Below are 14,222 nucleotides of genomic sequence, written 5' to 3' on the forward strand. Positions count from 1 at the left end.
GTTAACAAAGACTCCCAGTTCCATTGCCTTGCCTCTGACCTGAGAAAAAGTCTTGCACCCTGGTCATATTGTTCATGTAAAATTAGCATATGTCACTGACACAAAAACAATAACTTTTTAAACTAGGCCATTAGAGAAAATGATTTCATGCTGTAAACATTTTCTCAGAGAAACCCTTGGATCTTTTTTCAATCATTATTTAGTAAACAGCATCAAATAGAGTCATTCAAATAAAAAACACCAACCGAGAAGGCACACAAAGAGAAGTACAATTTTCTCTGTGCAGCTTGGGATGAAGCTTCTGGAAAAAATAAACTTCAAACATTTCAGCAAGGGTGTATATGAAAGTGCTATGTCTAATTTATGCACCCATGAGTTTGTACCAACTGTTTTTTTAATTCAGCATAATCGTGATTCAGTGTGAAAGGGAACATGTTCTTCATTAATTTTATATTTTGGATGAGCTAGCCTATGCATTTTATATACAAATGAGCAGAGGGGGTGGAGAATATTTTTCTTTTTTTTCTTGTGTTAAGTTGGAAAGTTAAAGTCCTTGGGTGAGATTCTGTACGACCCCTCTAGAAGGCACAGCATAGAATTTTCAGCCTGCAGGAGGGAGAGTGTCGTAAACAGACAGTTAAGGGTTAATGCCTCTTTTACCTGTAAAGGGTTAAGAAGCTCAGTAAACCTGGCTGACACCTGACCAGAGGACCAATGGGGGGACAAGATACTTTCAAATCTTGGTGGGGGATGTCTTTGTTTGTGCTCTTTGTTTTTGGGGGTTGTTCACTCTTGAGACTAAGAGGGACCAGACGTCAATCCAGGCACTCCAAATCTTTCTGAATCAATCTCTCATGTTTCAAAATTGTAAGTAACAGCCAGGCAAGGGGGATTAGTTTTATTTTTTGTTTTCTCAACTTGTAAATGTTTCCTTTTTGCTGAGAGGATTTTACCTCTGCTTGCTGTAACTTTGAACCTAAGGCTAGAGGGGGTTTCTCTGGGCTATATGAATCTGATTACCCTGTAAAGTATTTTCCATCCTGATTTTACAGAGATGATTTTTTTACTTTTCTTTCTTTAATTAAAAGCTTTCTTTTTAAGAACCTGATTGATTTTTCCTTGTTTTAAGATCCAAGGGGATTGGATGTGGACTCACCAGGGANCTGAAATTTCTGGATGGTGGCAGAGTTACCAGATCTAAGCTAGTAATTAAGCTTAGAAGTGTCCATGCAGGTCCCCACATTTGTACCCTAAAGTTCAGAGTGAGGAAGGAACCTTGACAGGGAGAAAGGTGTCTTTAAGCCATCTTTGGCCCGCTTGACCTGGGGCTTCTGTGTGCTCCCACCCCACATGATTTACCCAGTCCTCTAAACCTGTCCATGTTATGGTAGCAATCCAGGTGACCTGAAGGGCTGCAGTGCGGCCTGGAACACAGTGCACATTGGATATTGTTTTTTAAAGGAAGAAAATGAGAGAGGAGATTTCCAGAGAATTTATGTGTTCCACTGAAATTCAGTATTCTGAATATGCATCTGGGAAACAACACCAGAAGCTGGTCACAGGCAGGAGGACCCAGTAAATCCAATAACACATTCTCAGTCCCCGTGGTTTCTGCTCCAATGGGTCTAGTTTGTGGTCACATTAATAATCATTCCTGTAGGGTTGTCAACCCTCCAGCATTGTCCTGGACTCTCCAGGAATTAAAGATGAATCTTTAATTAAAGAATATGTCATGTGATGAAACCTCAAGGAATACGTCCAACCAAAATTGGCGTCTCTCTGAATTTGGGGTTTTGGCCTGTTTGCTCAATATCAGCAAGGTATAAACATTCACAGATGTCATGCTCTCCTTTAAATGATGATTTAGTCTCTCAAATAGGTTGTTGACTAATAAGGATAGAAGAGCGGTAATGAGGCATTAAAATAGATCTGATGAGAAAACTGTGAAACAGCAGTTCTCCAAGTTTTTCATGGCAATGAATTACACCTAATAGAGAGATTGTCATGGCCAATCCTTTCCTATTTACAATAACATGCAACCATTCTCCTCCCAACCAGAATGTCACTGTATCAACCACAGCAAGGAACAGTCATAATGAGGTAGTTACTGAATATATTTTTTGCTTCTTTGAATGCAATTTAGCAGCTGGAGACAAGGAGGAGAGCCATCACCTTGTGATCACAACTCCACTGACCACAGTGACGACTGCCACTGTAAAAGGATAGGTTTCCATTATTAAGTGTTTAAATGTTTTTATTATCTTTATCCATCATCTTTGCATCAGATTTGACAGTGACCCCTACAGCCTTTTGTAGCTAAATGGCTTTCAGAGGCATGGCACATGCTGGCATGGGATGCAGAAGGCAGCACTGGAATGGGAACCTCCAGGAACATTTCTGGTTGAGACTATCCCCAGTATATGGTTCCTGGGGCTCACAGGGAGTGCACAGGGCACTGGTAGTTCCCCTACCTAGGCACAATCATAAAGGAGTAGCTGAGCCCTAAGAATTAGGGTTAATATGGAAGCCATTGGAGAATCATATTCTCTTCAAAGACTTTTATTAAAGGTTTGTGTCTCCATTGCACTTGAGAGAAAGGGAGAAACTTGAAAGTATGCAGCAGGCCGGAGTTTTTTCATCTGTAGCTATTGAAAAAAAAAGGTAGTGAATTTCCATTCACTGTTTCTGACTGAAGAGTGCTTATTCTACGTTTGGGTTGGAACCTAGTCATTTTTGAGCATGACTGTAAACAACGGAGTTAGACCCCAGTTAGACCCTCAATTTAGCACTCAATGTAGACCAGAATAAATCATGTTTGTTAGAGACCCATGATTAAACCTAGCTACACCAGTCTTTAATCATGGTTAGTGGACATGATGCTGAGCATGGTTTGTCCTGGTCTACATTGTCTGCTAAATCATAGTCAGCGTCATGCCATCTAATTGGATTGTTCATAATTGTTTCAAAGACATACATTTTCCCAACTCCTAGACAGTACATTTTGGTGGGGTGGGGAGTTGGGGGGGGGTGTTTCACAACGTATTTTTTTTAAACAGAAAAGACAGAGAATTCCACATAACTAGATACTCTATTTAGACAATCCCTGTCCCAACTTCTTACAACATTTTTGTTTTGAACTGTGTACGGTTCCTAGCACAGTGCAACCTAGTCTATAATTGGGACCTCAAGGTGCTACTGCAATACTAATAAATACTGCTATTAAATTATGCATTTCTGATAAGCCCTGAATGAATTGTGAATAATGAAGAAGACTTGTCATTAAAAAAATCAAAAGTCCTGGGATCTTCTTTTCCTGGCTGTTCCACATCCTTATTCTGTTTTCAGAAAAACAACTTAGCTTCTCATTGCAACAGCTCACCCATCCATAACTAACCTATCCACATGGATGTTTTGAAGCTTCACTGATTAGTGTTTGTCAAGACCTTTAAGATCTCTGATGGGATAGTCTGTAGAAGTGCAAGATTTTATTTGTTTTGCTGTTAACAATATAACTTAATGGTTTTTTAAATTATGCCTCAAGTAAAATAATATTCACAAGTTCCATTTTTTAAAGCATTCTTAAAGTTGGTCTCTTGCCAGGAACAGACCATTTTTTTAATGGACAGGCCCCTTTTAAGAATAGGAGCTGATGATAAAATGGTGACCATTTGGAAAGCTGCTACTTTTGTTATTCTGAATGCTCATGAAAATAAATTGACTTTAAAGACAAGATTATTTCGGAAATTTTCTTTAACACTGCTTAAAATATGTTAAGCGTGACTGTGCATTTCTTTTTTTAACAAACCTTTGTTTTTACATGGTAGGTAGAACCAGGGGAGGGGAAAAAAAAAAAAAAAAAGCTCTTGGCACAAAGACTTTTCAGGAAAGAAAGTTATTTTAAATGTCTATTGAGAACATGTTCGTAAAACAGGAAAAAATATAAGTTGATAATAGCTCTCTGCAAAAGTTAGCATCACTAAATAGCTTTGCCATCTTTTTTTAGCGGGAATGTGATGTCCTAAAGTAGCAGTTCTTAATTATGCAACATACAAAGTTACCAGGAGCTTCTGCCTGTGCAATTTCTTTTGCACAGGAAAATGCATTTTTAATGTTTGAACCAGCAGATTTGTTAGCTTCAGTAAATAAATAATAAGAGTTGCTCTCTGAAATACCATATAGAAACATCTTTTAAGGAATGAGTACTGGGTTGAACGAGTTCCTCAGCAAATCGAGAAACAACTGGCACTTGATAAGCAACCAGGAGGTGTTACTAACAGTAACTTAAAATCTCACTTCTCACAATAATATCCTCATGAATAGACCAAGGAATCTAGCATGGCAACAAATTACAGCAGTGTCAATCTGTTTACAAAGGTGTGTGTTGCCAAACCCGCTAGTGCCTTTATTTAACAACTACTTCAAAAAGGGAAACATTTGTATGTTAATTTTAATCTATAGTCAAGAGTAGTAAAAGGTGCAGTTGTTTTAAAATGTAAATAAAACCTAGATTGATATCAACCTTTTTTGTGCAAAATAAGCACAAATCAATTTCTAGTTCTCCCAAGGAAGGTGGTTTGATGAATGCTGCCAGCTTGTGTTACTTTGTTTGAGCTAGAAATGAGAGCGCGATGATACAATGCCATCCGACTGTGATTGCTTCTTCCCTCTAAAAGGCAAAATAGCTATCACTGTTGACTGGAAATAATATAATCTACAAAATGTTGTGAAGTGATTCAGTTATTTTGTCTCTGCTCTTACATGCTTTTTCCTGGAAAATAAGGTATGATTATGATTGTTACAGTTGTATTTATCTAGCACCAGTAAGTATTCTTGCAGAAACATGAGAAAATACAGCTGGATCATACCTTTTATGATCCCAATGCATAGGAGATCCTTGGCACAGTGAATCCCTGCCCCTGTTCCACTGGCAGTGTTCCACACCTCTGACTCCCTCTTCTCTTCAAAGTCTATGGAAGGCTCACTACAGGTATGGGTGTCCTCATAGTGGGCAGGAAGGGCAGAGGGTAGACTAGGAGAGGCACAGATGGGTCAGGGCAGGGAGAAAGCATCATCCCTCCTCCCCAAAACTCCTTATTGCCACCACCAGTCATGCCTCATACTGTATAATACGTCCACAATTCCTCCTTCCCTCTACCTCATGTACACACATTGGAGAACCATCTTTAGCCCATCAGTATACCCCTGCTAGAGACCGATTTGATGCAGTAAGCCATAACCATGAGAACAGGAATAGCCCTGGCCTCCCACTGATCCTGAAGGAGCTGCAACCTTTCTGGGTAGGCACCGTCGGCTATTCTGCGTGAGAGGAATAAGCCTGCCCCTAATCCAGCAACTGTTGAGAAAGTTCCACATGCAGAAACTTGTGCAGATTTCTTCCTCTCAATCCCCATCCTAAAGTGTCAGTCCTACTGGCTCTCCCAAGCACAATTTAAAATCTCATCAGACATTTAGAACTGAATGCAAAAGACACTGTTACCAAGATAAAAAATGGCTTTAAACTTCCCAGAAAAAATAGTGCTGTCCACATATTGTGATAGGTCTTTTAAGATCTTAAGTATTATTGCCAACGGCCAAGAACATTACTGATTACTGCTTATAGTATCCGTTGGACATGGGAAACTAAATGTAATTGGGTGGTAGCCAAAATCTACTAATGGGGAAAAGTGCACAGGAGTAATTCATTGTGTTGTAAACATAGCCACAGGCTGTTCTGTAATCTGTACAAGCTCTCTGGCAAACAACTTTACTTTTAAGTGGTAAAAAATTATTTGCACACTCATAAAGAGAGTATAAATGATGTGTGATGTCATGAACTAGCCTGCAGTAGTTCACCTGAAACACATCTGAGACCTTCAAGCACATTTATCTTAAAGGATGACTCAGGGAAAGACGGAAAAGTACAAGGAAGCACTGTACCATAACGTCTGTATTTCCAGCTAGTACATGAAGAAGCTGATGTATGATTTCCAGCAACAATAAAATGAAGCTACAATGTCATACTCCCGCTTCCTCTTTCCCCCCATTTGCTCCCCACTTACTAATTTCTTTTCTCACCCACTCCCAAAGAGCTCCAAGCCTTCATGCTGCAGCCACTTCATGTGTAGAACCCTACCTGAAGGATCTGCATGCAGAACAGCTACAGTGTTGGGCTCCAAGGAGTTTTTATTTCAGGCAAAAGAAATTTGCAAAAGTCTATACTAAGGCTCAGTGAGCTTGCGCAATGGTGGAGGGAAAAGGAACTAAGCAGTGTGAAGACCCCTGAAAGCATTATGCCTGCAGAAGTCAGGGGCAGGGATAACACCACTTCCAAGGTAGCTAGGACCAGTGTCATTCCCTGCAATGCTTTCTGCACCTATTGGTAAGGCAAGAGCAGCCTTCTTACAGCTCAAGAACATCTGGAGCTCCAGAGAGCTGTCTTTGGCAATAAAAATTCGACTGTTCAACTCCAATGTGAAATCAGTCCTACTGTATGGAGCTGAAACCTGGAGGACAACCAAAACAACCACCAGGAAGATCCAGACCTTCATTAATAGCTGCCTCAGAAGGATTCTCCAGATCCGCTGGCCAGACACCATCAGTAACATCCACCTCTTGGAGAGGACCCGTCAACTCCCAGCAGAGGAAGAAATCAGAAGGAGAAGGTGGGGTTGGATAGGACATACACTACGCAAGCAGCCAACTAACATCACCAGACAGGCACTGCGGTGGAACCCCCAAGGCAAGCGGAAAAGAGGCCGTCCAAGAAACACCTGGCGACGCGACCTTCAGGCTGATAGCAAAAAAAATGGGCTATACCTGGAACCAGCTACAGCGAATGGCCCAGGATAGAAGACTCTGGAGATCTGTGGTTGGCGGCCCATACCCCGATTGGGGTGATGGGCATTGACCCCCCCCTGACCCCCGCTCTATATTTACCAACTGCCCTCCACTCCAAACCCAAATCCTATTCTTCTAGGGTTCTGAGTGCTGCAGGAACTGCCCTCTGGCCTTCTCCCTTTGTGGTCCACAGCATTTTGCAAGCAAAATATGGCTGCCTCCTTTGCAGTGTACTGGGAATGGCTCCGTGATCCCACTTCTCATCACTAGCACGTACTCAGAACCAGCCATAATTATACCCAATGACTTTCAGAGCATTATTTGAAAAAAGTATATGCGCCAGGTGATTTAATTTCTCCTTTTCTGCTTTGTACAGGCTTGGGAGATAATAGTTACATAGCAGAACAGAAAAGGTAACTATAGTCAGGGACGGCTCTATGGTTTTTGCTGCCCCAAACATGGCAGTCAGGCAACCTTCGGCGGCATTTCTGCGGGAGGTCCACCGGTCACGCAGTTTCGGTAGCGTTTCTGTAGGAGGTCTGCCGGTCACGCACGTTCAGCGTACCCACCGCTGAATTACCGCCAAAACCATTGGACTGTGAACCTCGCGCAGAAACACTGCCGAAGGAAGCCTGACTGCCACCCTCACAGTGATTGGCAGGCCTCTCCCCGCAGCTTGCTGTTCCAGGCATGCACTTGCTGTGCTGGTGCCTGGAGCTGCCCCTGACTATAGTGAGTGTGCTGAATGCAACAATCCCATCGAAATCACAATGAGTTGCATTAGTGATCAATTTGGCCCAGTATATTAACATTGTTAGGCTATGGTTAGTGTTTAGTACATGAACTATCTGAAATATAACACCATGAGGATCCAGCTTATTCAGGCAAAGTATCAATTCACCCAAGAACTAAAGAAAGATGCAGTATAGCCCACCAAGTAACATGTCCTGCTTTATCCAGAGAAAGAGTGTGCTACAATGAAGCCTTTGAGGCTCATGGGAAGCTAACGCTTCATTGCCACTGCACAAGTGCCGTAAGAACAATTCTAGGGGGATTGCAAAGATGTCTGTGTGATGTTGCTGGCAAAACACTTCTGAATTCGACATGCTGTTGCCTGTGAGTTAATTCAAAGCAGTGTTGAAATGAGAATTCTAGTGACTTCAAAATGTGCTGCTCAGATGTAACATTAATTATCAGCTACCTATAATGGAGTTTCCCTCTAATTCTTAGAGGTCTGGTTAAAAACCAGTTCAACTCTGTAAAAGGGGAATCAGTCGTCAAAATCTGAAAAGTCATTTATCAGATTAAAAATATTTCCAAATTGCACTGCAGCAGCCCTGGACACTTTGCAGGCCTCCTTCAGCTTTGTCAATGAATCTGTTAATCAATCACTGTTAATCAAGCTCTTTAATTAGGAGTTATTATGGACCTCCTTCTCTAAGGTGCAGAGTGCTCCAGAAGTCAACAGTAAATAAGGGTGATTAGCACCTGCCAGGATTGGGCCCTATGTGCTGTTCCATTTGGAACATGATTTTGATTTGAGATTTCCTCAAACTGTCAAAAGATCCTTGCAGGCCATTTGAATTAGGGATGCATGAAAAAGTTTGGATCATTTCCAGCTTTGTCCTTTGCCCATATCTTGGACTGAATCAAACCAAAAGCTTGCCTGAGGTTTGAAATGTTTTGAGTCCTATGCCTCCTCACTCCCTGATTCTAAACAGAAACAGAAATAACAAAATATTGTGAGAACAGTGATTATCAGGGTAATTCTAACCAATCAAAATCAGGAAGTACTCTTTGTGTGTGACGGAGTGTTGTCATAAACCATCCACTTCAATTTTTCAACCAAAGAGGTTTGCATATACAGCTGTAAATTCAGTGTTGCAGATTTTCCTGATGGCTCCAACACTACATGGAGCTTAAATCATTCATTCTGAAAACAATCTCCCAGAGAGAGAGAGTGTGTGTGAGAGATGTCTGAAAAATGACTAGTTTGTGCTAGCTATGCCCAGAGGATACAAGTTCAAGCCCTGGTATTTCTGGCTGTATTCTCCCTTTGCTCTGGTGTTAAAACAGTACCTTTCTGGAGTTCAATCAGGAGGGCATTTACTCTTGAGAGGAAGGGAAAAGAGTAAAAGCAGAAACAGCTGTTGATGTGGGCAGGATGGCTTTGTGGAGAAAGCAGGAGGGGAAGGGAAAAAACATCTGTTAAAGCTTTATGAGTGACTCTTTTGGCTCAGTTCATTCTACAGTTGTGGAGCTCTGCCTTCTGCAGTACATGTCAAAGGCAATGGAAATATAAAACAGAAATAATTTGGCTGAGAGGAATGTAATAAAGAGAAGAAACATGCAGTTAATGTGGTTAAGTTATCTCGTATTCTGTACAGTAGGCAACAAAAGTGTGATATTTGAAGAACTGATTTACTGTTGAAATTCCCCATGCTAATTCTGGTGCCTTTATTTTAGAAAATATTTCTATCACTTAATACATTAAATCACACTTACTCTTAATATCTAATGTGTAAACTGATGACCTGTTGTCTGTCTTGTTGAATCTATCAGCAGCACATAGAGATGTGAGGAAAGAGAGGGGGACTCAGTGTATGGGCTTCCACCATGTTTCTATCAAGTTGCATTTTTGAATGGACTTTTAAAAAGCTCATGTTAATCTGAACCACTGTAATAAATACTTGTCCTCTCTCATTAAGGAGTTGCCCATTACAGTCAGTAGACAGATGGGAGAAGTAGTTTGGGTATCTCATGCCCCTGTTCTCCTGTATCTGCAGACTCCCTGGTTGGGCTTTGTCCAGGGCTGCCCAGAGGATTCAGGGGACCTGGAGCAAAGCAGGGGAGCTGCGGCGCTTGTACTCACCGGGTGGCGGTCCGGGTCTTCAGCAGCATTTCAGTGGCAGGGGGCCCTTCAGTCACTCCACATCTTTAGCAGCACTGAAGTGCCCCCTGCTGCCGAAATGCCGCCGAAGACCCGAAGTGACTGAAGGGCCCCCCACTGCCGAAATGCCACTGAAGACCCAGACCACCGCCAGGCCAGGGCTCACAAGGCCCCTGCGGGTCCCAGGGCCTGGGGAAAATTGCCCCACTTGGCCCCCCCTCCCCCCCGGGCAGCCTTGATTTTGTCTCGCACAATGCATTCCAATCTTCCCTCTTCCTGAAAGGAAATGGGGCATCTGGGCAGTGGCCTGGCTGCCATACTTCATGCATGAAGTCCAGCTGGGGAGCCTTTTATTTAACTTAACAAAGAGAAGTTTAAGGGGTGACTTGAGCACAGTCTATAAGTATCTGCATGAGGAGCAACTATTTAATAATGAGCTCTTCAGTCTAGCAGAGAACGTTATAACATGATCCAATGGCTGAAAATTGAAGCTAGATAAATTCAGACTGGAAATAAGGCACATGTTTACCAACTTACCAAGGGTTGTGGTAGATTCTCGATCAATGACAATTTTTAAGTCAAGATTGAATGTTTTTGTAAAAGATATGCTCCAGGAATTATTTTGGGGACGATCTATGCCCTATTTTAGATTAGATTATCTCAATGGTCCCTTCTGGCCTGGGAATCTAGGAATAAACTGTTTTAAATTTCTTTTAAAACTATTCTCATTCAAATCTCTTAAAGTTTGTAAGTATCACTGGACTGTTGCTTTCCTAGATATGACAGTGATAGAGGACTCTATTTAACAAAACAAAAAAAACCTCCCTCCCCTAAACAGCCAAATTTGCATGGCAAAATAGCTGCCTATATGAACATCCTTAACTACTTGCAATTTTACTGTAGAGTTAGACTTCCACTGTGGGAATATTTTTTTACACTGTTATTCTTAGGTTTCTTTCAGCATTAATGCTTTCTGGTTTTTTCTGCCATTAAATATATTTTTGTGTCTGACTATATTCCCCCAAATATATTATCCTGGATCTTTCCCAAGTTAAATCTTCTCTCCACAGATACTCTTGTATTTAGTTTCCTTACTTCTGCTCACAATACCTTTCAACTTAGAACCATCTGTGAATTCCATTTATGTTTTTCAGATTACTGAAACAGGATAGGGTCATTAAAATAGGTTTCAAAATTTATATCAGCTATATTTCAACAACCACCTCAACCCTAACTCTATGTACTGCTGTTTATCCTTCAGCCACTTTTTAATCCACATGGCAATGTTCTTATTCAAACCAAAATAGAATCAATTTTGAGCTAATGAATTCATGAGATGATGTAGAAAATTCTTTACTGAAATCCAAATGTATAATACATGAACCACACCCATACATTTTGCGATTATATCAAAAAGCAGTCATCTCTAGGAAGAGATTTTCTTTTCTTAGGTATAAATTGAATGTACATTAACAACTTCAGGGACACTGAGTAGGAAGCACTCACAGCATTGCAGAAATGAGCTCATCTCTTGTCTACTAAGAGGAATTAGGAACTCAGAGTTTGAGCATGCCCCTGGAAGAGATGATATGAGATGCTTACAAAGCCATTACCTACAAAAGGCGTGCCTCATTTAAGTAACTGGGCTAGCAGGTGGCCAATATTGTTTAATGTTAAATGTAAATAGTCTTGCACCCTTAATCAAAACAGCCAAATTCTGTCTTCATGTACACTGTACAACCTCTCTGAAGTGAATGGACGTACACAGGTGTATCTAAGGGCATTATTTGACCCTGCATGCTAAATCTATCAGTCAGTGAGAATATGTTTTGGAAAACTATTTAGGGACTGTTATAGAGAAAATTATTGAAATTTCAGACTCATGCATATCATCAGTAAATAGGCAAAAAACAGTCCTAAATTATGCTTGCATGCCCTAAAATATATAGCACTGCCTGGCACCCCATTTGGCTCACTGTTCTTGAGGACAAAATGGGACTTCCTAGCACTAATGTGTCATTGTTTGAAGAGGAAAAGACAACAGCTTTCAGTGTTGTGACCTTGTGCCCAGGTAGTTAACTACTTTCTCTATCTTCACTATGAGTCCAGAGACCTTTCAGTTTATCTGAATGTGACAGTCCAAAACAATAGCTTATTTGTCCAGCTCCAGTTTAAATTCTTTTAACTACAACAGGTGAAATAATCCACTGTCAAGAACAATTAAAGCAATTCATATCAATAGTCAATATATTTTTCAAATGTTGATTTCTGGTTCAAATTCCCATCAGAGTAATATTTGACTGGTAGCTATGCATAAATAAAGAAAAAAAACATAATGTGCGAGACTGAAAATAAACAGGCCTATACAATTGTAGAGCTTTCTCTAGATTAGCACTTCCCTTAAATACAAAGTAGAGTCTATGCCATATCCCTGGAACGTCGTCGTACAGAAAAGTCTTTCCTCCCTCACAGCCCAAAGCTGTCTGCTTTCTCTCAGCTCTGTGCCCTGTCACATGTTCCAGAGATTGTATGTGGGTAACGTGAGAGGCAATGGGCTCTTGAAGTCTAACAATCAAAAGTCTCCATTACCACTGGGCTGATATCATGCTTTGCTCAATACACATGTACTGCTTAGATGTTTCTTTTACAAACAGACTGGCTAGAAACTAACTAACAATACTTCTTCCTAGTCTATATGTCAGATAATGGTCTCTGCAAGGATCCACTTTCAAGAATATGTTTTAACTTTTTATTAAGGCAAGGTTACAACAAAAGAACGCACTACATCTTACATTACTTATTAAGGATCAGGTTAATAGTCAAATAATCTGATAAAGCTTCTGGCTAGGGAGCCCTCCTTCTCCAGAAGTACACTAACAAGGGTGACAACATTTCTAAATAGAATCATAGAATCATAGAAGATTAGGGTTGGAAGACACCTCAGGAGGGTTACCTACCAATAATAGAAGAGAGAGAGAGAATGATATTGGGCCAAATTCATGCCTGGTATAAACAGGCACAACTGTAAGTGTCTTTAATCCAGGGGTCCTCAACGCAGTGCCTGCGGGTGCCATGGTGCCCACTGGAGCATCTAAGTGCACCCATGTACTGGCCAGCGGACAAGTATCCGCCAAAATGCTGCCGACAAGCTGCGTCATCCAGAGGTGTCACTGCTGAAATGCCGCCATTTTTCAGTATTTCGGCGGCGACGCCTCTGGATGATGCTACTTGTCGGCAGCATTTAGGCGGCAATGCCTATTGATGTTGTCACTTGTTGGTGGAATTTCAGTGGATGCTCGTCCTCCACCATGGTCGTCTGTGGCTCATTGTCTGGTGCCTGCCAGACCAAAAAGGTTGGGGACCACTGCTTTAACCTTATACCAGGCCCAAATTGGCCCCTTCAGGCTTCATTAAAACCTGAAAATTAAACAAACTCTGCATCCCAAAAAGTAAGAACGTTTAGTAATTATTTGCATTACAATAGTACCAAGTGGTCAAGGCCCCAATTGTACTAGGCATTGTACAAAATACAAAAGACAGGCAGGCTTCTTGCTTACCATCATCATTATGTATATAAGATTGTGTTTTGTGTGTGATGGATTCTCTATGAAATGACTCCTGCTGGTCAAGGTATGCTCAATTGTTTGCTTATTGTCACCAATCAATTTCTTGTAGGACATAACTACTGGATAAGAAAATATCTGAGACAAGAGTGAGTATGACCCAAAGAAAAATGTGGCTGGAATCTGGACACACCTTTGCATGTAAGTAATTGGCTCACAACAGTACTTTCCCTTCAACATCAGTTAAACCTGCAATATCTGGAATGTGATTTTTGTGGCTTAAGTAATGCTGGAGTAGCTCTGGTAGTATCATCCACAACCTGAAGCTCAGTCCTACAGTACTGTGGATTACTACTACTATTAAAGGTAATTAATGCTAATACAGTAAAATATGTTAATTTAGAAAAGTGAGGCCTGATCATATCCCCCAGATCAACATTTGGAAGGTCCCCTCAGTGCATGGATCATGCCTTCCATGTAGAAGAGGTGGAAGGTCTTAGATATCTCTATGGCTGCACCCACTTCAACTGAACTCTGCTGAGGATGGTCCATAAGTCCAGGGATCTACACAGACATCTGGAGTCAAGGAAGGAGGGCAGGGGTCATGTTATTCCCTAAAATAATGTAGTATGGCCCAGACTGAATTATCTTTCTGCTGGATCATCTTCTTGGTAAGGCTCCCTCCTTAGGGGAGGTTATTAAAGCACCTACTAGAGCAATAGGAAAGGTGTGGGCTGGGGAGCCTCTGGGAGGAATAGGCCTTTGTGTGGTTGGTCCTGCCTTTCCACTTATTCCCCATATCTACGGAATCTGAGGGGAAGGGGTTTTGAGCCCTGTGGCTTGTTTTGTGGGGAGCAAATCCAACCCCACAATGGGACAAATCATTGCAAGGAAACCTCTCAGAGATTTCCTCCTGTCAACCCCCGTCCACA

The 14,222-nt window shown here is 41.3% G+C and overlaps 1 protein-coding gene across 4 annotated transcripts in view; it reads left to right on the plus strand.

The window, feature by feature from the left end:
• Positions 1-14,222, plus strand: part of CALCRL (calcitonin receptor like receptor) — a 115,713-nt gene that overhangs the window by 51,909 nt on the left and 49,582 nt on the right. For 2 of the 4 annotated variants that reach the window (XM_075070067.1, XM_075070068.1), the window contains exons 2-3: positions 4,837-4,987; positions 13,403-13,491. The gene's annotated coding sequence lies outside the window, so the exon portion shown is untranslated. The remainder of the gene's footprint in view (positions 1-4,836; positions 4,988-13,402; positions 13,492-14,222) is intronic. The other 2 variants (XM_032791252.2, XM_032791253.2) reach the window with 1 other exon arrangement.

Source organism: Chelonoidis abingdonii, chromosome 10 (assembly GCF_003597395.2).
Source record: "Chelonoidis abingdonii isolate Lonesome George chromosome 10, CheloAbing_2.0, whole genome shotgun sequence".
Classification (NCBI taxonomy): Eukaryota; Metazoa; Chordata; order Testudines; family Testudinidae; genus Chelonoidis; species Chelonoidis abingdonii.